We start from the raw sequence: 7,203 nt of genomic DNA on the forward strand, positions 1-7,203 counted from the left end.
TTCGAGGTGATCCGATCACACCTCATCAAAAAGGATTGGTGGCGACTCCCGTTTTCATTTTTTTCAAAATCCAAGTCGACCCCGTTTTACAAAAAAATGGTTACGACAGCTTGACGACTCCACTGGGGAACCAAAATAAGCGAGTCAAGCCACAAGTTGATTACTTTTTATCTTTTTATCGAAAATAAAAAACTTGGTTTAAATGTACGATCCTTTCGTTGCATTTCATCTGTCTTTATTACAATCTTCATCATTGTGGTTTATAATTCTTGTGTTGGTTTAAGTTTTGGTATCTTTCTGCATATTGCATTGCATGATCGGTTAATCTTACCCTTTTAAGTGGGAGTGAGAAACTACGCCTTCGTAAGGTTTTCACCTCCGCATGGGATAGTGAATCGCTTCCGGGATACATTCGACCTATGTCTTCGTGAGATTTTTATCTCCGCATGGCCATAGGGAAATGTATTCCCCTGAATTGAACTCGGTCTATATGAGCCTACAATGGGTGATGATTGAGGAATCTGTCAGTTCGGGTACCTTTGCCCTAGAAGCCAAACCGCATGTAGTGAACCTTAGGAACTTACCCTAGGTAGAACTACACCCTAGCCTTATTAGATACCTGAATATGTGTTTTATTCTTAGATTGTATATTTATGTCGGATACTGACTTTCTGTGTTTTACTTTGGATGTATGACATTTCAACTACATGACATTTTATCATAAAAGGTGTTAGTTCATATTCGGTTGCTATATAGAAAGCTTGTCATGGAAAATGGATTTCTTGATAAGGTGGAAGATAATGCGGTCGTCCAAGCTTGGTCAGAAACGACACAGCATGAGAAAGGTGATAGTTTGGCTAAGGGATATATATTAGAATTGTGAGACTTTACCCGTATTAGTATAACTCAGAACAGTTTACAAGAGTTGAAAGAAATTTGGGGTCAATGGAATGATAAAGTTAGGCAGCTATTCTATTCTAATTAAGAGGATTTGCCGTATCTGCTAGATATGAAGGTAGACAAGCGTCTGTTTTGGGCTCTCATACAGTTTTGGAACCCTGCCTACAGTTGTTTCACGTTCAGAAAAGTCGAATTAGTGCCTAAGGTAGAAGAATACACGGCTTTACTTTGATGATTAAAAAATCAAGTCGATAGAGTCTACTCGAGAGTTGTAAATATACCGACCTTCTTAAAAAAAAGCTGATGAACATAACTGGGATGAGTGAGCAGTGGGTTACAGCTCGAATCCAACAGAAAGGAGATAGCAGGTGCATTCCTTAGAAGAATTTGAAAGATATAATTCTAGCACGCCCAGATATGAAGGAGAGGGTAGATGTCTTTGCTTTGAGCATATACGACTTAGTTTTATTCCCCAAGGCTTTGGGACATATTGATGAGGCAGTTACTAACTTGTTTGACCGACTTGATAAAAGGGTTACACTAGTCCCAGCAATTTTGACAAAAACACTCAGGTCGCTAAATGTCTGCCAGAGAGCGGGTGAAGGTAGATTCGTCGGATGTGCGTAGCTTTTACTCGCATGGTTTTACAGTCACTTTTGGAAGGTTGATAAGGTTTCGTATCGGGTCTTCTTTAAAAATTATTCACCATTGAAAGAGATAGTAGCTACACCGATGAGGAATGACATCTCGGAAGAGAAGTGGATGGTAATTCTACAGAATCTGCGTGAAGAGGACGTCGAATGGAGATCCCCATGGTTGCTTCCAGATGAGATTTTGTATCGATGCGACGATTTTGACTGGGTTCCCTTGCTGGGAATTTGGGGAGCTGTTGGTTATGCCCCATTGCTAGTGCTTAGGCAGTGTAGGTCAAGACAGTTTATACCCACAACTCATGGACTAGCCAAGTGTGAATCCTCATACAAAGGTGATAGTTACAAAAATGAAAATTCAAGAAATGTCCAATATATGGAAGCAGACTCGTCGGATGAAGAGATTAGCCTTGGGTCCAATGACAACTCTTGATTATAATGAATGGTGGGTTAGAAGAATCAATGACAATATTCACGAGCCGAGTCACGAAAACAGTCAGTCGATAGAAAAGAAGATAGAACAAATGGAAGAAGAAAAGATTAACTTGAGATTAGATGCAGATGTTCAGAAACTCGAGGCAGAAAGATTAAAAAAACGGAAAACTAAAGCCGAGGAGGATCTAGATAGCTTGAAGACAGATTATAAGAAGCTGTGCTTATCAATGGAAACTGCCGGGTTGGGAAAAACTTTGGAGCAGTGGCGTGAAGAGATTCAAGAAGAAAAGAATAAGGCTGATAGATGGAAAGGAAATTCCAAGAGGTCTAGGTACGAAATGAGGCTCTAGAGAAGAGTTTGTCAGAGAACCGAAAGGAAAAAGGTGAACTAAAGGATAGAGTGGCTGAGTTAAAATGACCTTTCCATCGGTATCGAAATCGAAATTCTGCAATGGAATTGAGAGCAAGCTTGAGGAAAATTGAAAAAATGAAAGAAAGAATAGAAGAGTTAGAAACGACATTGCAAAATTGTGAGATCTAGATGGAGTACCTAGAAGCTAACGAAGATCGTCAGAATGAGCTGCTTCACTATTTTCAGAACCAAGTTAGAAGTAGAAATCATATTATGGGAGATGCCGTGGTTCAAATCCGAGAGGTAGCTGATCACCTGCAGACTTTGGCAGTGCAAGCTGATATGCTGAGCGTGAAGTATGAATTAGAATCAAGTCGAGGATAGGAGTTAGCCTCGTTACTTAGGAAGATTAGAGTTCTGAGCATTAGGGCTAAGCCGTATCTGTAATCCATCTTATGTAAAAAGTTTGTTTTCTAGTAAAGTTTTCAAGATGAAATTGAATTAGAATTTACGTCTTTTTGCATTCATTTCATGCATTGCATCGCATCATATACATTAACAACCATTAAAATACCCTAATTAAATAGAATTATTTCAGTTAATCTGGAAAACCAACACCCTTACGGTACTCAGGCAAAATCAAAAAACATGGATCAAAGATTGGAAAGGCTCGAACAGCTCCAAAAGGAGATGCAAGGCCAAATGTAAGAGCGGTTAGAAAAAATTTAGCAAGATTTGGCGGAAAAGATGATGGAGTCTCAAAAGAACATGATGACTCAGTTAACACAGTTGTTGGCTGGGGGAAATGACAATGGAAAGGACCCCATGGTTAATATTGAAGAAGGAGATAATGATAGACCCCTCTACCCTCCAGGCTTTACTCTTCCACATGTATAGCCCCAAGCTGAGGAACACCCACGCAGGTCCTCTGTCACAATTAGGCCTCAACGGTTTCAAGCTGCAACCTCAATTCTAATGAACTTCTAAACCGTATTAGGTTTTAACTCCGGAGAGAACCCTATCAATCCCATTGTCCCTGATTTTGACGAAGTGGCTGAAAAGGAGAAAACCAAGGAAGAATTGCCAAAACAGCTGGAGGAAAGATGTAAATGGCTCGAAGAAAAGTTCAGGGCTATGGAAAGTAGTGAGAATTACCAGGGGATTGATGCTAAAAATTTGAGTTTGGTACCGGATTTGGTACTCCCTCATAAGTTCAAAAATGCTAGAATTTGAGAAATACAATGGGACCAGTTGTCCTGAAGCTCATATTACCATGTTTTGTAGGCATATAACTGGATACGTTAACAACGACCAACTGCTTATCATTGCTTTCAAGATAGCATCACAAGGGTAGCATTTAAGTGGTACAATCAATTAAGCCGTACCAATATTAGTTAATGGAGGGACTTAGCACAAGCATTTATAAAGCAATACAGTCTTGTAGCAGATACGGTCCCTGATAGAATCACCCTGCAAAATATGAAGAAGATGCCTAATGAAAGTTTTAGGCAATACGCACAAAGGTGGAGGGAGGTTACTGTTCAAGTCCAGCCACCGCTCTTGGAAAGGAAGATGACAATGTTCTTCATTAATACACTGAAGGCACTATTTATTACACATATATTGGGAAGTGCCACAAAAAACTTCTCTGACATAGTTATAAATGGAGAAATGATTGAAAACGACATAAGGAGTGGGAAGATCGAGGCTAGAGAAAGTAACCGAAGGGCAGCTCTGAAGAAAAAGGAAAATAAGGTGAACAACATGAGCACCTATAACCAGGGTTACTTAAAATCGATCACGGTGAACCAACCAAGAAAGGTGGCTACTAACCAACAGGGTTCATCAAGACAAGAGTCAGGCGCAAGACAAAAAGCTGAGAAACCCCAGTTTACGCCAATTCCAATGCCATACAGGGAATTGTATCAAAGTTTGTTCGACGCACACATTGTTTCCTCTTTCTACTTAAAGCCCCTACAACCTCCGTACCCTAAATGGAACGACGCGACTGTACAATACGACTATCATGCGGGAATTACGGGGCATTCAATAGAAAATTGCACAGCCTTCAAGAAGTTGGTCGAAAGGCTAATCAACATGGGCGTTGTCAAGTTAGATGATTCGCCTGGTGTGGAAAATTCATTACCTAACCATACCGATAAAGAGGTAAACATGATAAGTGAGAACATGGAGAAGAAAATCAAGGCAGATATTGCTGAAGTAAGAACCCCTTTGAAATGAGTCTGGAGGAAAATGCCAGAAAGGGGACAATCAATTCGAGTTTAGAAGAGAGATACAGGGAAACGAAAAATTATTGCGAGTTCCATCACGTAGAGGGGCACGAGATCCAAAAATGCACAGAATTCAGAGCATTAATTCAGGGCATGATGGACGATAAGGAAGTGGAGTTTTATGAAGAAGTTGAGGAAGGAGGAAGCATATGCGTGTCAGAACCAATAGCAAAAGTGTCGATAGTAAACCATCCTGTGGTCATCATCTCCTGACCAAGTAACAACGAGGCGAGAGTACCAATAATGCCAAATATAATAATTAAGAAGCCCGCAACCTTCCTTTACAAAGAGAACAAGAAAGTCTCATGGAACTATGAGTGCAACACAACTGTCCAAGGAAAGGAAATTTCAACCAGTACTGCAAAAGAGAATCACGACATGGGTTCTTATACGCGTAGTGGGAAACGCTACGATTTGATAAGTCCTCCAGCCAGGCCGATAAAGGGAAAGGCCATAGCGATGGAGCAAAAGAACGAAAAAATAGCCGAGCATGTGTTACCTATTAATGAGCTAGTGAAAGAAGAAGAAGCCAAGGAATTCCTTAAATTCCTGAAGCATAACGAATATAGTGTTGTGGAGTAATTGCATAAGCAACCAGCCCGCATATCTATGTTAGCCTTGCTCTTAAGTTCTGAAGTGCATTGGAGGGCGTTGATGAAAGTGTTGAATGAAACCTAAGTGGCCAATGACATCTCTGTCAAAAAATTAAAACGGCTGGTCAATAACATAAGCGCCGACAACTTCATTTTCTTTAACGATTATGGGATACCACCTGGAGGTAGGGGGTCACTAAAGCTTTGCATATTACCACCCGATGCAAAGGGTATACCCTTCTAGGAGTTCTAATAGATAACAGATCAGCATTGAATGTATTACACTTATCCATGCTTAACAGGCTGCCTGTGGCTAGTTCGCATATGAAGACATGCCAAAATATAGTTAGGGTATTCGATGGCATAGAAAGAAAGGTCATGAGGAGAATCGAGATACCCTTACTGATCGGTCCAATTGTCTACAAGGTGGATTTTCTTGTAATGGATATCAAGCCCTCCTATAACTGCTTGTTAGGGAGGCCATGGATACATTCAGCCGGGGCAGTACCATCATCATTACACCAAAAGTTGAAGTTGGTGTCAGAGGGTCGGTTGGTGACAATAAACACCGAGGAAGATATTATAGCGGCTGTAGCTAATGATGCGCCTTACGTGGAAACTAATGATAAAACAGTTGAATGCTCCTTTCGATCTTTGAAGTCTGTTAACGCAACCTTTATTTTTGAGAGGAGGAAAATTCTAATATCGAAAATATCCAAGACAACGAAGATGGGGTTACAATTGATGGTAAGAAAATGGGCCTTACCCGGAAGAGGATTAGGGAGGTATTTCTGAGGAAGAATAAAGGTACCAGTGCCGAAAGAAAAACAAGATTACTTCGACTCAGGATATAAGCCAGACATAAAACAAAGAAGGAATGAGCTAGAGAAAAGGCAAGGAAGAAGAAGGGCACGCCTAAGTGGGGAGGAAATTGAATAGGAACCCATGATAATTCCCCACATATCTGAAACATTTGTGTCAGGAGGAATCATTCATCACGAGAGAAGTGTGCCGAGGGAAAAGGACATTAAGGCCATACATGAGGAGGCGAATGAAAAAGGGATTATGTTAGATATACGTCCCTATAAACCTAAAAGTGTTCTAATAATTGGACTGCAGAAGAAATACCTGAAGTCTTTAGAACTTTCTCAGAGTAATAGTAAAAACATACTTGATGTTTTAAGCCTAGAGACAATGAGAACTTTTTGTAAAATGGGCATATGTCTAAACATCGTGACTTTAATGAAATATATCTTTGCAATTAATTTTGAACAATATATTCTTTTAAGATTCTTTCATTCTTTCGTACGAATAATCATTTTTGGATTTTTTCTTCTTCATGGGTTTTCTTCCCAAATCATTCTTTCATCAATGCATAATCATACCATACAAACAAGTATTCTTAAATTCATACGCTCTTTGTATATTCTTTGATACTCATAATAGGTCCCAGATATCAATGACATGAGTGACTCTGCTACGGACTTGGAAAATATTTTTGAATGGGATATGTGTTCAGAGAGATCTCATGACTTTGAAGATAACATAGATTGTAACCTATCTCCGGACTTGTTGAGGATGGTAGAGCAGGCGGAGAAAAAAATCCTACCTCAGAAGGAGATGGTGGAGACTGTTACCCTAGAAGAGGGAAATGTGGTGAAGATCGGAACATGCATAACTAAAGAAGCAAAACAAGACTTCATTGAGTTGCTTCGAGAGTTCAAAGATGTCTTCGCATGGTCAGAACAGGATATGCCTGGGTTAAATACCGATATTGTAGCTCACCGTCTTCCTATAAAAGAGAATTACAAGCTAGTTCAGTAAAAACTCCAAAGGATGAGGCCTGATGTGGTACTAAAAATAAAGAAAGAGGTTCAAAAGCAATTCGATGCTGGGTTCCTACATGTGGTCAAATACTCAGAATGGGTAGCCAATATTGTACCCGTCCCTAAGAAAGATGGGAAGGTACGAATGTGTATAGA

Source organism: Gossypium hirsutum, chromosome D13 (assembly GCF_007990345.1).
Source record: "Gossypium hirsutum isolate 1008001.06 chromosome D13, Gossypium_hirsutum_v2.1, whole genome shotgun sequence".
In the NCBI taxonomy this organism is placed as follows: Eukaryota; Viridiplantae; Streptophyta; class Magnoliopsida; order Malvales; family Malvaceae; genus Gossypium; species Gossypium hirsutum.